Source organism: Paroedura picta, chromosome 4 (assembly GCF_049243985.1).
Source record: "Paroedura picta isolate Pp20150507F chromosome 4, Ppicta_v3.0, whole genome shotgun sequence".
In the NCBI taxonomy this organism is placed as follows: Eukaryota; Metazoa; Chordata; class Lepidosauria; order Squamata; family Gekkonidae; genus Paroedura; species Paroedura picta.
The window spans coordinates 1,196,072-1,216,872 of NC_135372.1; the positions used below are offsets into that span (position 1 = coordinate 1,196,072).

A 20,801-nucleotide genomic window follows, 5' to 3' on the forward strand; every position below is an offset into this window, starting at 1 on the left:
TGCGGGGGGGGGGAGGGGGGATGAGAGCAAAATTGAGGTGCATGGACAGCAAAATCTACTTGCCTTTTCTAGGATTAGGGACAGGGCTGAGACAAACATCCCCAAACATTTGAGACTTGTTAAAACAAACCAATTTGCTACTTGGATTTTGAAGACAAAATTTCATGTCTGTATTTTGTGGAAAACATGACATTTTTCTTTAAAAAAATAAAACAAATACTTTACCCCCCCCCCCCTGTACTTTGCCATTCCTTGGCAGGATGCATACAAACCAAATATTTAAGATCATACAAGGTCCCCAAAAGGCTATAATACATGGTGATTGTGGCAATTTCTTTGCGCATTCAGGCAGAATATCTGGGGAATTATTATAATTCAAATTTGAGAAACGATAGGAATGCTTTAAGAAGGAACGGGGGGGGGGGGCAGCTGTTTCTGTGCTAGTATGAGGATTCACGCCAGGCCATGGCTGTGGCACATGTATGAACATGCAGAGAATATTCCTGCTGATCTTTCACACCACTAGGAAACCACAGACCACTCCTTGCATTATAATTGTGAGCTCCCAGAAGATCATGAGAGCTCTGGACTGGGGAATACCTGAAAATTTTGGGGTGCAGCCTTGGGAGGGCAGAGACCTCAGCTAGGTATAATGCCAAGGAGCCCATCCTCAAGGGGAACGGATCTCTACTCTGGCAGTCAGTTGAAATTCCAGAACTCCAGGCACCTCCTGGAGGACGGCAAGCCTGGATCTGAGACATCTAATTTTCATGGATGCTTTAGGCTGCTCCTGCATTGAGCAGGAGGTTGGGACAGATGGCCTGGATGGCCCCTTCCCACTCTCAATCTGAATCTGATCTGAACATATAAATAAAACAGTAAGGATGTGGTGGGAGGAGTTGGGACTCATCACCTAACGGCCAATCAAGTAGGTTGTCCCGGCTGTCCCATCCCTGATTGGCTGTTCATCCAATGGATGGGCAATCAGGAAGGCTGTCCTGCCCCTGGCCGCAGCGCTCTCCTTCTTCCATCTGGAAGAAGCCTGTGTAAGGCAGCAGGAGCTGGGAGGGAGGGCAGAGGGGATGGGACTGTGGGTCCAGTGCAGGGGAAGGAGGGAGGGAGCCCCTGCCAGAGCTTGCCCCCGCCCTGAGCAGCCCTGGCTGTGGCCTCGCCAGGCCTCGGCTGGCCTGCCTGGGGCGGGGTGGGGGAGATAGTGCCCGTTGCGTTTTGATTCTATAGTTGTTGAAACTTGTTCCTGACTCCTTGCTGTCCTGCCCCAAAAGACCCAGTTTCTGGCTCTCCCTTTGAATGCCTCTCCTCCACTTTCCCTCTCGCTGCCAGGGTCGGCACCCCGGTGTCCGAGCTCTCAGACCCCCTGCCCTTTCCCGGGTCCCCGGCCCAGCCCTCCCACCAGAGGCAAACCCTAGACGCTGAGGCTCCTGGCAGCCCCACGAAGCGCTCTAGAAGATCTCACCAGGCCTAAACTGCCGGCAGCCAAAACGCACGGCAGCCTTCCCTCGACCGGCACGTGACCGGCATAATCTTCCCTCTTCCCATTAACTTTATAAGATTAAATTGAGCACCTCTTAAAATTAATAAACTGGCAACAGTAGGTGTGATTAGTTGTTAGGGGAGAGTCGTTCTTCAGCGACATATCATCTGGCCCCTCGGGTATTATATTCAGAGGCACACTCCAATCCTATAGCAATTTTTTACATTTGGGGGACAGATTATCCAAGAGATTAGGGGATTAGCAAAACTAGGAAGAGGGCACGGCGGTATTGGGGCTGTGCTCGGTGTGTACCAAAGTCCTTAAGACGCCAGAACCAATTGCTGTCTGAGCGCTACGGGTCTTGCGTCTGGCTGGCGGGCTGGAGAAGACCTCGGACAGCTCTCTGGCGGAGTCTTTCGTCCTCATCCAGCCAGCCCAAACTGTTCAGTTGACCCTCCAGAGAACTGGAGTCGTTCCCGTCCCCCAAGGTATTGTCCCCCACATGGAAGCGACCACTGGACACCCCCAAATCCCTCACTGCAAAGGCCCCACAGCACTGCCCTCTGCCCTCCTGGCTTGTCTTTCCCTCCCTCACCATTCTGGGAAGAAATGGACAGAGGACCCTGCTACTGAGCTTGCAGAAACGACGTGAGGGGGGATACGACAGAGGTTTACAAAAGTGTGCCTGGGATAGAGAAGGCAGAGAACAAAATGCTTGTCTGCCTTGTGGGCACTTGTGGGCACCTCCTGGCATGGATGAGCTTAGAACAGAAAAAGGGAAGTCCTTTATTCAGAGTGATTAACTTGTGGGATTCCCTGCTGCAGGAAATGGCGGAGAGACAGCTTCAAGAGGGGAAGAGGCAAACATCTGCCGCAGAGGTCCATGCATGGCTGGTCTAGAGGGAGCACTTTGTCTAGGGTCGGTGATGCCCGGTCTCCTTTGTGCTTGGGGGGCAACAGTAGGAGGGCTGCTGGAGTCCTGCTCCCACTGGTGGACCCCTGGTGGACCCTGAAGTCTGGGATCTGGCCACTGTGTGACACAAGGTGTGGGTCTGGATGGGCCACTGGCCTGATTCAACATGACTTCTCTCATGTTCTTAGTGGGACAGAAGACTCGCCCCTCTAGCTCTGCCAGGGGTCTCCAAACTTATGAAACCTGTTGGCACTTAGGAAATTAACACGACGAACGGGCCTTACAAAATGGCTGCCAAGGAAGCGGGGCCAGTCACAAAATGGCTGCCACGGGGGCAGGGCAAATCATGAAACGTTGGCCGTTTCCAAGGCAACTAACCTCCTTTGACGGAGGCAGTTGTTACCGAATCAAGGTTACCAAATTCCAGGCAGGGTCTGGAGTTCATACATGAAAGCACTGAGATTTGTGGTCTTGATGTCATAAACTACACATCTTGTTTCTTATTGATAACATAAAACTCCTTCTTTGCTTCCCAGAGGGCTCCAAGTAGGTTTTCATCCCTGTGGTTTGATTTTCTTGCTGCCATTTTTATGCAACGGTGTTGTGGGAGTCTGTGACATTATAAGGCGATTCCTGACAAGCAAGATTTGTGGCAGGGTAGGAGCTTTCTGGAGCCAGTGCCACAAATTCTTTAAAGAGCTCCTGGACACTGGTCCAGACAGGCCAACAGGACCACCCCTCTTGATCTAGCTAAAGAAATGAGGAGGGACTCCGGAAAGCTCCTCCCCTGCCACGAAGGAGGTTGATTTGGAAGGTGCTCCTGGAAGCTGGCTCTTTTTTGTTGCTCCAGTCAGACAAATGCGGCCAGCTGTCTTGATCTAGCTGAAGAAGTGAGCAGTGACTCCAGAAAGCCACAGATCTAGTTAACTTTTATGGAGCCACTGGGCTCCTGCTCTTTTCTACTGCTACAGACGGACAAACAAGGGCACCCATCTTGTGAAAAACAGATTCCCATTAAATCTTTAGTAGACTTGGAATTTGCAATCTAGTAATTTATGTGTACGTGAAATTGTCTTTGTCAATCCTTAGGTCTCCAGTCTCCCTGAGCATTCATTGAATGCATTTCCTGTGATCATGACGTTAGGTGCAGGGAGCGGGGGGGGGGGGGGGGGGATGGTCAAAGGTCCGTGCGAGGCCACGCCCGGTTAAGAATTCAGTGGCTGGGAAATCGTGAGTCTTGGGTTCTGCTGGAGTTTTTCCTGTTCCTCCCCAGCGTCCCCCCCCCCGATGCATATGCGCAGCCAGGAGGGAAAGACATTGTGGGCCTCCAAGAGAGGAAATGTATTCAGCATACATACATACATGCATAAGACCAGCTAACAGATCTATATCTCCCCATGCACAGTTTCCCTGCCCGGCGGAAGACGCAGCCACATCTCCATTTAAATGGAGCTGGCTGTAGACAGCGTCCCACTGTGCAGAGAAGTGGCAATTGAGCGCAGTGGGGCAGGCGGGGGGGGGGCGGGGGGGGGCTTCTCCCAGATCCTTGGCCCACCAACAAGAGTTGGGCACACTGCTGTGTTTGTAATGCAACCACCACGGGGGAAAGAGCGCGCTCGCACGGCGCAGTGGAGGCAGGACGGCCGCTGACTGGACGGCCCCTCAGAGGACTGGGGGAGGGGAGAGGGTGGCGGTCCTGATCCCCAGCAGCAAAGAGGCACGTAGGGAAACCCGTCCAGGTGCACTGCCTGAGCCGAGGAGGTCAACAACCCTGGCCCAAAGCAACTCTGGGATGGAGTAAAAGAAGTGCCAGAGGGATTCTGAGAAAGTAAAAGGGGAGGAGAGTCACCAATTTTGATAGCAACGGCCATTTCCGGTGTGTGTGGGTGGCTGGATTGTTCCCTCTCTGTATTTCAATAGTGTTTCGGATCAGTAATCCCATTAATCTTCACACCGACCCTGTGAAGTAGTCGAGTAACATTCTGTAAGTGCAGATGAAGGGCTGCTACGTTCTCTCAGTCATCTTCACAGCATCCTTGCGAAGTGGACCAGTAGAACGATTGCTCACCTATAGCAGGTTGCCTGCAGCCGGCTAGTGAAGCTGCAGCTCAGCAAAGATTTGAAACGGGGAATTTCTAGCACAGATGAGCCAATACGATAAGGCGGTTCGTAGGGGCCTGTCCTAATAAGATGACCCATTCCGTAAAGACGCGCAGGTACCTGTCCCCGTGCCATCGGTTTGCTAACGAGAGAAAGGACCTCTGTGTTGACACACCACTTCAGCGATAGACGCGAGAGCAGCACGTTGCGTCTCCCTGTCCGTGGTGTGGGAACGGTGCCCTGCACATGGGCTGACCCCCCACATCCTGGGGTTCAATCAAAACAAATCCAGCCCTGGGCTAGGCAGTCCAACGGAGAGGAGAGTAAACCTCTTCCGTGGTTTTTGCATCCGCCCCCCCCCCCTCCGTCTCCGTCTCCCCTACCCAAAGCTTCTAATGAGATCATTACTCAGGGCTGGCTGACAGCGCTCCAGAGTTACATTTCTCTCCAAGGGGGGACGGAGGCCTTGCTCTGCCTCCCCTAGACACTCCGGGCATCTCGGTGCCATTAGGATCCCACTCATCAGGCCCTCTTGAAAGGTCCCGGAGTAACAGGAAGCAGGGTTGGAGAATGCTGCCACCCGCCCCCCCCCCCCCACTGCAGCCTGCACCCTACAGACTGTGGGCCCAGAGGCGGGGGAGAGGGCCTTTCTTCTCAGACGGGACCACAGAAGATTCCCTCTGATTCACTGGAAGGTTTATACTGAGAAGTATAAGTTTATTGCTGAGAAGGCATGCGTCAGCCGCCTGCAAAGATCATTCTGGGACAGGCATGCCAACTTCCAGGTGGGACCTGGGGATCCCCCAGATTTGCCGCTCATCTCCAACGCTCCATTCCCCTGGAGAGGGTAGAGGCTTCGGAAGGTGGACTCAGTGGCCTCGGGCCCCACCACGGTCCTGTCCTCTCCAATATCCAGGTGTTTCCCCACCTAGATCAGACAACTGGACCCCTCCACTCCCCACCGGTGACCAAGGGGGCCCCTAGCAGCCCTACCCTGTGGCGGAGCTGATTCTCTGTCCCCCACTTCCTTAGCGCTCCTGCCCCCGAGGCCTAGCATGCATCAAGATGCTGTGGCCACTCTTTACCTGAAAAGCTCCTGGCCACTGACTGCAGGTTTATTTAGTGTGTGTGTGTGTGTGTGTGTTTTAAAGCAACTATGAGGCATTTTTGTTCCTGGACTGCTGTGTAACCTCTGAGCTGCCTCTCCACATTAGAAATTAAGTGGCTGGGCTGATTTGGAGGGAGCCGTTCCTGGAGCCTCTCTCTGAAGAAACCAAATTGAACCAGGCAGCTTCAGAGACCGACCACCTTCTGCTGCAGAGAGAGCCTCGGTCTTCCCCGGCCTTCCGCGGAGTAACCCAGCATCCCTCACTTCTCCCTCTTACTCCTCTGGCTCAACACTCCACTTCCCATGCGGATTCTGCAGCCCCAAATCCTGCGGCCTGTATAAAGTATTCAAATTATACAGCGGCACGGAGGCCACCCATGGACCCTGCAGGGAGACTGTCCCTGGACAAAGCCCTCCTCTCTGGCAGTTTTCAACACAGTTTTTTTTGGGGGGGGAGGATGCAGCTGTGGTCCACATTGAATGGCGCTGGTGAAATGCCCTGCCAACTCACAGGCGGCTTCAGAGGACCCCGCAGGGCTTCCAAGGCAGGAGATGTCCAGAGGTGGTTGGCCTTGGCCCGCCTCTTTGCAGCCATCCTGGATGGGCCAACCCCGCTCAGCCTCCGAGAAGTGATGTCACATCCTGGTACGATGCCAAATCCCAACCCCCCCTCCAGGGGACCCACCGCAACTTGTAAGCCGTTTGGGGTTCCCACTGGGGAGGGGAGTATTGCACACCCAAAGCAAACAAATCCAGCCATTTGGGGTCCAAAGTCCACAGAATGCCACAGACTTGTGGTTCTGTTTCTCCTTTCCATCTAGTTTTGGGGCAGCACCTGAGATCCCAAGTCAGTGCTTGCTCTCAGGGCCTAAACATGCCCAGGATGTTGGGGCTTCTTTTTTTTGGGGGGGGGGGGAATCAATAGAGAAGGGGCCAGCTATGGCCTTTGTACTCAAGCCTTTCCCATAAACATCTTGAAGGACACGCTGGGAAACAAGGATGACAGACTACATGGCCTAAATCAGCAAGACTCTTGGGGGAAAAACCCTAAAAAGCATCTAAAACTTATTAAGCAAACATGGGTTATTTTCTTTAATTAAACTAATTTATTTAATTACATGAATTTGCTTTCCTTCTTCTGTTTTGCATAAATTTATTCTGCAACGTTTACTCTTCGGTGCAATCGCTCCTGCCCTCTGCTACTCACTAAGGAGAAGTTAATGAGGACACTGGAGTCCCTTGGCCCTCCAGAAACCCCGTTCTTTTGGAGATCTCATCAGCCACGATGGCCTTCAAGGATAGCCTTGCCACAGTGAGAGCTAGCCGCCTGCTTTTCAAAAGAAAATTAAATACTGGAAAAGTGCTATTCTCAGAAAGTGGAATTCTGCATGGATTTGACAGACATTCTATGCGGCTCCAGCCCTGCTTCACATCTCTCAGGGCTCTTGGACAAGAGGCTAGGCTGAGGCCAGGACTTCCTTGGTCATCTCCCCCACAAGCACTAACGGGGCCAGCCAGAGTTGGGAAATACCCGGACCTTTTCTGCACCTGGGCCAGCGTCCTGGGCTGCTGCCAGGTGTTTACGCCTGCCCCGCCACTTCCTCCTCCTGCACGGGGGAGCATTGTGCCTGTGGCACCTCACCTGCCTGGGATCTGTGCTCCCACAGGGGGACTGGGGCAGTGGGGTTCTACGATGCTGCGGGGTGGTGGGCAACTTGTTTTTGCTTGTTTGTTTAAGAATGTGGCATTGCATTGGCACGCAAAACAAACAAACAAATGCCCTAGGCAGCTCCACTGTGCAGCAAGGCAGATCCGTCTGGGCCCTTCTGGGTACCCTCCAGGGGTTCCGTGCTTCCTTCCCCCGGGGCAACTGAGGGCCTGTGGAGAGTCAGGCCCAGGACGGCGCCAATGTCGGGCAGACCTGGGAATGTGCCCTGCCACCGGATAAGCAGTGAGGCGAGGCAAATTCCTGGTGCAGAACAGGTGCTGGAGATGTGGGGAATGGACGCTGCTGAGGCCAGGGTTTGGAGGGGGGGGGGGACACCTCGGCTGGGTATATCACCACAGCCCTCACTTGCCAGAGCTGCCTTGTTCTCCAGGCAAACTGATCGAGTAGTCTGCAAATTCTGGATGAAATATGTGAAATTTAGGACAGACTCCACTGGCAAACCAAGCCACAGAAATGTAGTCCAGGACAAAGGGGCTGATGGGCCAGGGTCTGCACACAGGAGGAGGTCTGGAAAAGGAGGTGCGGGGAATGCAGCCAGTGGGCAGGGAATTGGGGCGGCAGAACCACGATGGCAGAGCCACGCCGGAGGGAACCCGTGAGCCACTGCCTGGCTGAGGCTCCAGGCTTGACCGGCTGTCACTCTTTGGGATTAGCCGCACACTGACCAGTCGTGACAGAAAGCCCCAAGTGAACGCCCTCCCCAGTGACGAGCGACCCTTTCCAAAGCTTCCCCACCTGGGCAAACAAAAGGGGGTTTTCAGTGAAACCCGCTGAATTTTTTGTTGGTTTGTTGGATTGCACAATTTCGTTTTAGGGGGGAACTTTTTGTTTCCTGGGTGTAGCAAATGCCGTCTGCCGGAGCAGATCGAGAAGGCTTTCTTTCTTGAGAAATGAATCCCCCCAGAACACAAACGGTCCTTTCTTTGAGAAGCACAGTGTGAGCTCCCAAGGAGTCTGCAAGTGGCTGTACACCTCATTACTTGCCTCATAAGCACTTGGATCACACAGGGAAATAAACTAATTAATGCAAAGGGCTTTTTGGGGGTCTTTGTGTGCCTGTGCGTGTGTGTGTGTGTATTGTGAGGGCGCGCGTTTCTCTTGGCCTCCATTTCCCATCATCTGTTGCAACCCTGCCCCCGGCAAGGTAACTTTTGAAAACGTAAAATGAATCCCCCCCCCCAGAAAGAGCAACCATTTACTCCCAGAAACAAATATCTTTGTTAACATAAATGCAAATTTGCTCATAATTATAACAACAAAAAATATCCTTCTCTCTCTCCCCAAAGAGAATTAATTGATTCGTAGTGCATTTTTTATACAGGGGGAGATAGTCATTCACTCAAGCAGAGGATTAAAAAAAATTAAAAGATCCGGCGTCTCGGAGGGAACAATATTACTGATAATAATTACACGTTTGAAAACCAAGGGACAGGCCCCCCAACCCCAAAATCAAAGCTGACCCAGCCCACCTGGGGCTCTCTCTCCCCCCCCCCTTCAGTTCCTTCTCTTTCCCCCCCGGACTTAAGCGTTTTGATCAAGCAAAAGCTGACTGGATGGTTCAGAGGAGGCCCACGTGCCACGAATGTTGGGTGCCTTTCAGGGGAGAACACACCGGTCACTTCACTGATTAATTTTTCAAAAAGCCGTACAAGTCTAAGATGTGATTCATCTGGGGAGCTGTGTGGGTCTGATGCAACGGAGCGAGGCACTTTGAAGGCCAACCAAGATCCATGCTGCAGGGAAGCATTCGTGGGCGGGCACCGTGCTCCCTTCTTCAGATACCGAAGGTGGCTGGTCAGTCAAAGCTGCACCCCTCCAGTCTCTTAGAGAGAAAACTCCTTGTAGGTTCGTACACATTCCGGCTGAAAACTCTTGGAGATTTCGGGATGGAGTTCTGGGGAGGCAAGTCTGGGAAAGGGAGGGCCCTTAGCCGGATATGATACCATAGAGTAGGAGTGGCCAAACGGGGGCTCTCCAAATGTCCACGGACTGCAGTTCCCATGAGCCCCTGCCAGTGCTTGCAATGACCCCGCAAGTCAGAGAAATGTAACCGTCACGCATGCTGGGGCCATGAAAGTGTTTCTGACACCATTTCCTGGCATTCAATATAAGACTGATCTGGTGACTGTATGGTGCTTCTTTTCCGCTCCCCCGTCTCCTTGAAGGACCAGCCACCCTCACCCCACAAGAGGGGGACGTGCAACATAAACAACATACAATGAACACTCCAGTTGTCCCCCCAACCCCACGGGTGGGGCTTCGGGTCTGCTTGTCCTGTTGCCTCCAGATACATTTTATAGGATGCCGAATCCTTGCAGAGTCCATAAAGCCACAGGGTTGGCAAGAGGAAGTCCCACAGAGGCCATTTTCAAAATAAATAAATTGTCAAAGTTGTATAATCAGTTAATTGGATGGCACGCTTCATAGGGCAAAGTTCTGTGTGAATTTGAAATTTTGGCTTTTGCAAGAGCCAAAGGGAACATCAAAATCCATAATCATCCATTTGAAAAATCCCAATGAAGTTAAGTTTAAAACCACAAGGAAACAGTAATGGATCAACACACAAGGTTTATAACCTGTTATTTATAATCTGATAAATGCTACGGGATTTGGGCAGCTCGGCTGCCTTGTAACATAACGAGACGATAATTTTTTATATGAAAAGGAAGTCTTTAGTGATGGGGGAGAGGGCGGCCGAGGGCAGGTCACGCGGCTGAAGCCACGCCAGGGAGGGCATGGAACGGAGGCCGGACACCGCGCAGAGGAAGTAAAGTTTCCAGAGAGATTCGCTGACAGAACTGCGTAACTGTGCAAGTGCAAACTAATAATAATAATAATAATAAAAACACACAAGGGGAGGTCATGATGGTTGATGGGATGCTCCCACCTTTCTCACCAAATGCAGAAGTCACAGGACAGGTTCCAAGCTGGACAGGACAAGGAAGAATCAGGGAGCAAAGCACTAAGGTTGAACGACTCGGGCAGACTCACAGACTCACCTGAAAAGGGGCCGTAGACACTGAAGCATGAATTGGCTTCACTCTTAGGCCTCCATTGAGTCTTTGTCCACTATTCACCCGGGGGGGGGGGAACCAGGCTGCATCCTTCTCTCCCTCTGCCTTCGGTCCCCACCCCAACCAGCCCCAGGGCCTTCTTCAGACAAGTCCGCTGCTCCAGTCGGTCAGCCGCACCTGCCCCACTAGGGTGACCCAGCAGGCGCTTCTCTGCAGCGTGAGCCTGGACTTCCACGGCAGCCTCGCCTCCAAAACCCACCCGGGCAATTCTGCTTCGCATCTGAGGTCTGGGGAGAATTGGTCTGCTGTTGCCGGCCTCTGCTTGGCCACCTTGCTGTTCTTCCATCCAGGTGGAGACTGCGTGGGGCTTGGGGATGCAGAGGCCACTGGCACAAAGCCTGAATGGGGCAGACAGGAGGCAACGCCACTGGTATTCCCCCTGGCATTCCTTGCTCTTGCCCAGGGCCCGCCAGCCGCAAGACGAGGAGCTGCAGCAGCCGCATGGCGCTCAGCACGCTGTGGCTATCCGGGCGGATCTTTAAGCGTAGCGAGGCCAAAACATGTGTGAGCTCATGGAGCGCCTCTCTTGGTGCTGTAGGAAAGAGCAGTGGTGTCTAATCTGGTGAGCCAGGTTTGACCTCCCACATTCCTTCAAATGCAGCCAGCTGGGTGACACTGGATTAGTCGAAGTCCTGTTAGAGCTGTTCTCACAGAACAGTTCTCTCAGGGCTCTCTCAGCTCCACCTTCCTCGCAGGTGTCTGTTGTGGGGAGAGGAAGGGAAGGCGACTGTAAGCCACACTGAGACTTCTTCAGGCAGTGAAAAGCAGGGTATAAAAACCAACTCTTCTTCTTTTTCACTATAACTGAGGGCCACTTTGGTTTTGTGGTGCCTTCCAGGCAAATACTGTTTTTTATTTAGCAGGCCAGGCTTTACCAAAGTCACCTCAGCCCCGGTGTCTCTCCAGTCAGTTGCTGGCTCACCGTTTGCAGCCACAGGCCTTAACTCTTCCTCCTTTAGATCTTCCTTGGGGTCCGTCAGGCTGTGCTGCTCCAGCTCAGAGTCTCTCCCGGGGGTTTCAAAGGTGGCTCTTACCCTTTTTTGTTGTTGTTAGGTGCGAAGTCGTGTCCGACCCATCGCGACCCCATGGACAATGATCCTCCAGGCCTTCCTGTCCTCCACCATTCCCCGGAGTCCATTTAAGTTTGCACCTACTGCTTCAGTGACTCCATCCAGCCACCTCATTCTCTGTCGTCCCCTTCTTCTTTTGCCCTCCATCGCTCCTAGCATTAGGCTCTTCTCCAGGGAGTCCTTCCTTCTCATGAGGTGGCCAAAGTATTTGAGTTTCTTCTTCAGGATCTGGCCTTCTAAAGAGCAGTCAGGGCTGATCTCCTCTAGGACTGACCGGTTTGTTCGCCTTGCAGTCCAAGGGACTCGCAAGAGTCTTCTCCAGCACCAGAGTTCAAAAGCCTCAATTCTTTGACGCTCGGCCTTCCTTATGGTCCAACTTTCGCAGCCATACATTGCAACTGGGAAGACCATAGCCTTGACTAAACGCACTTTTGTTGGCAGGGTGATGTCTCTGCTTTTTAGGATGCTGTCTAGATTGGCCATAGCTTTCCTCCCCAGGAGCAAACATCTTTTAATTTCTTTGCTGCTGTCTCCATCTGCAGTAATCTTGGAGCCCAGGAAAATAACATCTGTCACTATCTCCATTTCTTCCCCATCTATTTGCTAGGAAATGAGAGGGCTGGATGCCATGATCTTTGTTTTCTTGATGTTGAGTTTCAAGCCAACTTTTGCACTCTCCTCCTTCACCCACGTCAACAGGCTCTTTAGTTCCTCTTCACTTTCTGCCATTAGAGTGGTATCATCTGCATATCTGAGGTTGTTGATATTTCTCCCTGCAATCTTGATCCCAATTTGTGACTCCTCTAATCCCGCCTTTCTCATGATGTGTTCCACATACAAGTTAAATAGGCAAGGCGACAGTATACAGCCTTGCCGAACTTCTTCCTCAATTCTGAACCAATCAGTGATTCCATGTTTAGTTCTCACTGTTACTTCTTGACCTGCATATAAGTTTCTCAAGAGACAAATAAGATGCTCTGGTATTCCCATCTCTTTAAGAACTTGCCACAATTTGTTGTGCTCCACACAATCAAAGGCTTTAGCATAGTCAATGAAGCAGAAGTAGATGTTCTTCTGGAACTCCCTAGCTTTCTCCATGATCCAGCATATGTTGGCAATTTGATCTCTAGTTCCTCTGCCTCTTCAAAATCCTGCCTGTACTTCTGGAAGTTCTCGGTCCACATATTGCTGGAGCCTAGCTTGTAGGATTTTGAGCATAACTTTGCTAGCATGAGAAATGAGTGCAATGGTGCGGTAGTTTGAACATTCTTTGGCATTGCCCTTCTTTGGGATTGGAATGTAAACTGATCTTTTCCAATCCTGTGGCCATTGTTGAGTTTTCCAAATTTGCTGGCATATTGAGTGTAGCACTTTTACTGCATCGTCTTTTAAGATTTTGAATAGTTCAACTGGAATGCTGTCACCACCACTAGCTTTATTGTTGCTCAGACTTTCTAAGGCCCATTTGACTTCACATTCCAGGATGTCTGGCTCCAGGTCAGTAACTACCCCACTGTGGTCATCAGGGATGTTAAGCTCGCTCTTGTATAGTTCTTCTGTATAATTTTGCCACCTTTGCTTAATCTCTTCTGCTTCTGTGAGGTCCCTACCATTTTGGTCCCTTATCATACCCATCTTTGCATGAAACGTTCTCTTCATATCTCCAGTTTTCTTGAAAAGATCTCTGGTCCTCCCCATTCTATTTTCTTCTATTTGTTTGCACTGTTCATTTAAGAAGGCATTCTTATCTCGTCTAGCTTTTCTCTGGAATTCTGCATTCAGTTGGGTGTATCTTTCTCTTACTCCCTTGCCTTTCACTTTCCTTCTCTCCTTAGTTATTTGTAAACTTCTTCAGACAGCCATTTTGATTTTTTGCATTTCTTCTTCTTTGGGATGGTTTTAGTTGCTACCTTTTGTACAATGTCGCGAACCTCCGTCCATAGTTCTTCAGGCACTCTGTCTATCAGATCTAATTCCTTAAATCTATTTGTCACCTCTACTGTATATTCGTCGGGGATATGATTTAGTTCATACCTGAGTGGCCTAGTGCTTTTCCTTACTTTCTTCAATTTAAGCCTAAATTTTGCAGAGCACAGTCAATCTGATTTCTGTGTTGACCGTCTGGTGATGTCCATGTGTAGAGTTGTCTCTTGGGTTGTTGGAAAAGAGTGTTTGCTATGACTATTGTATTCTCTTGACAAAATTCTACCAGCCTGTGCCCTGCTTCATTTTGTACTCCAAGGCCAAACTTGCCTGTTATCCCGGTTATCTTTTGGCTTCCTACTTTAGCATTCCAGTCCCCCATGATGATAAGCACATCATTTTTTGGTGTTGCTTCTAGAAGGTGTTGTAGGGCTTCATAGAACTGGTCAACTTCATCCTCTTCAGCAGCAGTGGTTGGGGCATAGACCTTGATTACTGTGATGTTGAATGTTTTGCCTTGGATTCGAACTGAGATCATTGTGTCATTTTGGGGATTGTATCCCAAGACTAAGAGCCTCTTGTGGCGCAGAGTGGTAAGGCAGCTGTCTGTAAGCTTTGCCCATGAGGCTGGGAGTTCAATCCCAGCAGCCGGCTCAAGGTTGACTCAGCCTTCCATCCTTCCGAGGTCGGTAAAATGAGTACCCAGCTTGCTTGCTGGGGGGTAAATGGTAATGACTGGGGAAGGCACTGGCAAACCACCCCGTATTGAGTCTGCCATGAAAACGCTGGAGGGCGTCACCCCAAGGGTCAGACATGACTCGGTGCTTGCACAGGGGATACCTTTACCTATCCCAAGACTGCTTTTCCTACTCTCTTATTGATTATGAAGGCTACTCCATTTCTTCTGCAAGATTCTTGTCCACAGTAGTATACCTGATGGTCATCTGAATTAAATTCACCCATTCCTGTCCATTTTAGTTCACTGATTCCTAAAATGTTGATGTTCAGTCTTGTCATTTCTTGTTTAACCACGTCCAGCTTGCCTTGATTCGTGGATCTGACATTCCAGGTTCCTATGGAATAAAAATCTTTACAGCATCGGACTGTCTTTTCGCCACCAGTTACTTCCACAACTGAGCGTCCTTTCGGCTTTAGCCAAGCCGCTTAATTCATTCTGGCGCTACTCGTACTAGCCGTCTGCTCATCCCCAGTAGCATATTGGACACCTTCCGACCTGAGGGGCTCATCTTCCGGCGTCATATCGGTTTGCCTTTTGGAACTGTCCTTTGGGTTTTCATGGCAAGGATACTGGAGTGGTTTGCCATTTCCTTCTCCAGTGGATCACCTTTTGTCAGAGCTCTCAGTTATGACCTGTCCATCTTGGGTAGCCCTGCACAGCAGAGCTCATAGCTTCACTGAGCTACGCAAGTCCCCTTGCCACGGCAAGGCAGCGATCCTTGAAGGGGGTCACCCTTTTTACTCTTCCAAAATTTTGGGATGCCGTTTGGGTTTTTCCCTTTCCTACTTTTGAACCATAAGCCTTTGCATGTCCCTCTCGCTGACAGCTACAGCAAACTATTCCTGCCTATTTCATATGGGAATGTTCTGCCTCGCAGGGTTGGTGTCAATTTTCTCTGAGGTGCCTCAAACTGAGGTGAGGAACTGGGAGAGTTGCTTGTAGAACTGTTCCAGACCTACCTGTTGCTTCTGTTCTTACTTTACGTTCACACTTTACTCCAAAAAGCAAAAAAATCCCGAGCCTCCCTTTCCTTTCCTCAGTTATTCTGCTGGATAACGCGGGTGTTCTCCCTGTCCCTTTTGATTTGCTACGGCCCAGCTGCAAACATGGAAGTTGTCAGCCAATGGGAGAAAAATAATTCCCTCTCTCCCCTTGATCTTCTCGTCTCCAAATCCTACCTCTCTAGAGCAGGGAGCTCCACAGGTGGCTTCGGTTGGAACATGGAAGACCTGCAGGGTGCATGATGCAAGAGCGTATGAGGAGCAGCCTGTAGGGGGTGTTGGAGGAGATCTGGATTTAGCATAGTTAGAATAGGAGCTTCCTGGTAGGTTTCAAATTATCGCCTCTAGTGTCCTGGCTGGTTCAATAGGAGACTTCCTGCTCCTTTGAACACAATCCCTCCCTGCTCACCTCCACAACAGAATGCATGCAAAGCAACAGTTAGGCAGTTAGTTAGATCTCTCTCTCCTCTTTCTATACAAAGTTCATTTCTCTTCTTAATAAAAATGCTTTTATTCTTTTAAGCCGCTCGCTGCCCTACCCCTCTTTGCGTATTTAAACTCTGCCAATAGTGTCCAAAATATAACAATAAAAATATATCCGTACTGAAAATACAGAAGGGTTTTGATGTGCTTAAACATCAGTTGGTTTCAAAGGCCTTTCAGAAAAGACAGTCTTTCAAAGGGCATGGGGAGCCCAGTGAGGAAGGGTATAAAATATCCCTAATACAAGGGATGGTGTTTCACAACTGGGGCGGGGGTGGGGGTGGGGGAGCTCTTCCGCCAGGCTTATGGTTAAGGCCACGGCGGCACCCGGGTGTTTCCATCGGAGGAACTCCCCCTCCGTGTTGATTAGATCTGGCACTCACTTCTACCACACTATAAGAGGACTGGCCCTTGGGCTGAACTGGGGTGGGGGGAGTGAGGGTGGTCCTCTAGATGTGCATGGACTACAATTCCCATGAGCCCCTGCCAGCATTTGCTGGCAGGGGCTCATGGGAATTGTAGTCCACGAACATCTGGAGGACCACAGGTTGACTACCCCTGGTCTATAGGACTGATTCGCCATCTGTCTAATTGTGATTTGACAATTGTTTTTATGTCTCCTCTCTGAATGTGCAGGGCTGAGTGGCTGAGCTCAAGACAGAGTTGAACAAACAGCTCCCTCCAGCTCTTGCCACGAAACCTGAGCGGGGTGAGCAGCCAGTCCCCGGCTGAGCCTTATCCGCCCCACAGGACATCTGGGTCTGGACCCAAGAGACCCTCAGAGGAGAACAAGGATGTCGTCAGATGCCAGGCGGAATGGGGACCTCCCAGTCCTTCTGTCCCTGCCGGAAGGTGAAAGGGGCGTTGCTAAGAAGGAGCTCAGGGTGCAAATCTATTAAGGACTAACTCTGAAGCTACCTCAAAGGGCTTTTGTGAGGATAGAAACGAGGAAAGGAAAGCGAAAGGAGCTACCCTGAGCTTCCTGGAGAAGAGATGCAATAAAAACGTACTAGACGAGTGAATCAGGAATGTGGGGGGGGGCATTGCCTTTGAGGCTGGAGGTAGGGATGCCAGCCTCCAGGTGGGGCCTGGGGATCCCCTGGAATTCCAGCCCATCTCCAGACTACAGAGCTCAGTTCTCCTGGAGGAAAGGGCTGCTTGGGAGGGGGACGGAGGGATGCCAGCCTCCAGGTGGGGCCTGGGGATCCCCTGGAATTCCAGCCCATCTCCAGACTACAGAGCTCAGTTCCCCTGGAGGAAAGGGCTGCTTGGGGGGGGGGACGGAGGGATGCCAGCCTCCAGGTGGGGCCTGGGGATCCCCTGGAATTCCAGCCCATCTCCAGACTACAGAGCTCAGTTCTCCTGGAGGAAAGGGCTGCTTGGGAGGGGGACGGAGGGATGCCAGCCTCCAGGTGGGGCCTGGGGATCCCCTGGAATTCCAGCCCATCTCCAGACTACAGGGCTCAGTTCCCCTGGAGGAAAGGGCTGCTTGGGGGGGGGGGACGGAGGGATGCCAGCCTCCAGGTGGGGCCTGGGGATCCCCTGGAATTCCAGCCCATCTACAGACTACAGAGCTCAGTTCCCCTGGAGGAAAGGGCTGCTTGGGAGGGGGACGGAGGGATGCCAGCCTCCAGGTGGGGCCTGGGGATCCCCTGGAATTCCAGCCCATCTCAAGACTACAGAGCTCAGTTCCCCTGGAGGAAAGGGATGCTTGGGAGGGGGACGGAGGGATGCGAGCCTCCAGTTGGGGCCTGGGGATCCCCTGGAATTCCAGCCCATCTCCAGACTACAGGGCTCAGTTCCCCTGGAGGAAAGGGCTGCTTGGGAGGGGGACGGAGGGATGCCAGCCTCCAGGTGGGGCCTGGGGATCCCCTGGAATTCCAGCCCATCTCCAGACTACAGAGCTCAGTTCTCCTGGAGGAAAGGGCTGCTTGGGAGGGGGACGGAGGGATGCCAGCCTCCAGGTGGGGCCTGGGGATCCCCTGGAATTCCAGCCCATCTCCAGACTACAGGGCTCAGTTCCCCTGGAGGAAAGGGCTGCTTGGGGGGGGGGGACGGAGGGATGCCAGCCTCCAGGTGGGGCCTGGGGATCCCCTGGAATTCCAGCCCATCTCCAGACTACAGGGCTCAGTTCCCCTGGAGGAAAGGGCTGCTTGGGGGGGGGGACGGAGGGATGCCAGCCTCCAGGTGGGGCCTGGGGATCCCCTGGAATTCCAGCCCATCTACAGACTACAGAGCTCAGTTCCCCTGGAGGAAAGGGCTGCTTGGGAGGGGGACGGAGGGATGCCAGCCTCCAGGTGGGGCCTGGGGATCCCCTGGAATTCCAGCCCATCTCAAGACTACAGAGCTCAGTTCCCCTGGAGGAAAGGGATGCTTGGGAGGGGGACGGAGGGATGCCAGCCTCCAGGTGGGGCCTGGGGATCCCCTGGAATTCCAGCTCATCTCCAGACTACAGAGCTCAGTTCTCCTGGAGGAAAGGGCTGCTTGGGAGGGGGACGGAGGGATGCCAGCCTCCAGGTGGGGCCCGGGGATCCCCTGGAATTCCAGCTCATCTCCAGACTACAGAGCTCAGTTCCCCTGGAGGAAAGGGCTGCTTGGGAGGGGGACGGAGGGATGCCAGCCTCCAGGTGGGGCCTGGGGATCCCCTGGAATTCCAGCCCATCTCCAGACTACAGAGCTCAGTTCCCCTGGAGGAAAGGGCTGCTTGGGAGGGGGACGGAGGGATGACAGCCTCCAGGTGGGGCCTGGGGATCCCCTGGAATTCCAGCCCATCTCCAGACTACAGAGCTCAGTTCTCCTGGAGGAAAGGGCTGCTTGGGAGGGGGGCGGAGGGATGCCAGCCTCCAGGTGGGGCCTGGGGATCCCCTGGAATTCCAGCCCATCTCCAGACTACAGGGCTCAGTTCCCCTGGAGGAAAGGGCTGCTTGGGAGGGGGACGGAGGGATGCCAGCCTCCAGGTGGGGCCTGGGGATCCCCTGGACTTCCAGCCCATCTCCAGACTACAGGGCTCAGTTCCCCTGGAGGAAAGGGCTTCTTGGGAGGGGGACGGAGGGATGCCAGCCTCCAGGTGGGGCCTGGGGATCCCCTGGACTTCCAGCCCATCTCCAGACTACAGAGCTCAGTTCCCCTGGAGGAAAGGGCTGCTTGGGAGGGGGACGGAGGGATGCCACCCTCCAGGTGGGGCCTGGGGATCCCCTGGAATTCCACCTCATCTCCAGACTACAGAGCTCAGTTCCCCTGGAGGAAAGGGCTGCTTGGGAGGGGGACGGAGGGATGCCACCCTCCAGGTGGGGCCTGGGGATCCCCTGGAATTCCACCTCATCTCCAGACTACAGAGCTCAGTTCCCCTGAAGGAAAGGGCTGCTTGGGAGGGGGATGGAGGGATGCCAGCCTCCAGGTGGGGCCTGGGGATCCCCTGGAATTCCAGCCCATCTCCAGACTACAGGGCTCAGTTCCCCTGGAGGAAAGGGCTGCTTGGGAGGGGGACGGAGGGATGCCAGCCTCCAGGTAGGGCCTGGGGATCCCCTGGAATTCCAGCCCATCTCCAGACTACAGGGCACAATTCCCCTGGAGGAAAGGGCTGCTTGGGAGAGGGACAGAGGGATGCCAGCCTCCAGGTGGGGCCTGGGGATCCCCTGGAATTCCAGCCCATCTCCAGACTACAGAGCTCAGTTCCCCTGGAGGAAAGGGCTGCGTGGGAGGAGGACGGAGGGATGCCAGCCTCCAGGTGGGGCCTGGGGATCCCCTGGAATTCCAGCCCATCTCCAGACTACAGAGCTCAGATCCCCTGGAGGAAAGGGCTGCTTGGGAGGAGGACGGAGGGATGCCAGCCTCCAGTTGGGGCCTGGGGATCCCCTGGAATTCCACCTCATCTCCCGACTACAGAGCTCAGATCCCCTGGAGGAAAGGGCTGCTTGGGAGGAGGACGGAGGGATGCCAGCCTCCAGGTGGGGCCTGGGGATCCCCTGGAATTCCAGCTCATCTCCAGACTACAGAGCTCAGTTCCCCTGGAGGAAAGGGCTGCTTGGGAGGGGGACGGAGGGATGCCAGCCTCCAGGTGGGGCCTGGGGATCCCCTGGAATTCCAGCTCATCTCCAGACTACAGAGCTCAGTTCCGCTGGAGGAAAGGGCTGCGTGGGAGGGGGACGGAGGGATGCCAGCCTCCAGGTGGGGCCTGGGGATCCCCTGGAATTCCAGCCCATCTACAGACTACAGAGCTCAGTTCCCCTGGAGGAAAGGGCTGCTTGGGAGGGGGACGGAGGGATGCCAGCCTCCAGGTGGGGCCTGGGGATCCCCTGGAATTCCAGCCCATCTCCAGACTACAGGGCTCAGTTCCCCTGGAGGAAAGGGCTGCGTGGGAGGGGGACGGAGGGATGCCAGCCTCCAGGTGGGGCCTGGGGATCCCCTGGAATTCCAGCCCATCTGCAGACTACAGAGCTCAGTTCCCCTGGAGGAAAGGGCTGCGTGGGAGGGGGACGGAGGGATGCCAGCCTCCAGGTGGGGCCTGGGGATCCCCTGGAATTCCAGCCCATCTACAGACTACAGAGCTCAGTTCCCCTGGTGGAAAGGGCTGCGTGGGAGGGGGACGGAGGGATGCCAGCCTCCAGGTGGGGCCTGGGGATCCCCTGGAATTCCAGCCCATCTCCAGACTACAGGGCTCATCCCACCCACCCAGGGGAAACGTATGCTTTGGAGGGTGGAGTCTAGGGCAGTGTACCAGCTGAGCCCCCTCCCCTTCTCAACCCCCGCCCTGCACCGGTTCTCCCCCCCCCTACATCTGGAACTGACCACTCTCTCTGGCCAAGCACCGGATATCCCAGAAAGGGCAAGTTCACTTGTGCTGAAGTGAAGGCCTGTCCCAGGTTTGTAATCTCACACCACTGTTGCACTCAAACCAAGTCGTTTCCTGTCCTTGCCCCCCCCCCCGAAACGCCACCCTGTCCCTAAGCCCTGAAATGCAAAGAGGCCCCAAAGGGAGGGGGGAAGCGAGGACAGCTCTTGACCCGAGCCGAATCCGTGGCTGGGAGACAAGGAGGAGTCTGTTGTCGGCCTCCATCTCCCAGCTGCGAGATGCGGCCTCTACGAGCGCTGGGAGAATGTTATCGGGCAGTTGTCTGCTGGCTCTGACGAAACACAATCCAACTTCGGGATGTAGTTCAAGGCATGAAT

General features: G+C 53.4%; 1 protein-coding gene across 1 annotated transcript in view; it reads right to left on the reverse strand.

Moving 5' to 3' along the window:
• The window catches only part of EFNA2 (ephrin A2), a 196,138-nt gene that overhangs the window by 38,877 nt on the left and 136,460 nt on the right, over positions 1 to 20,801 (reverse strand). The window lies entirely within an intron of this gene.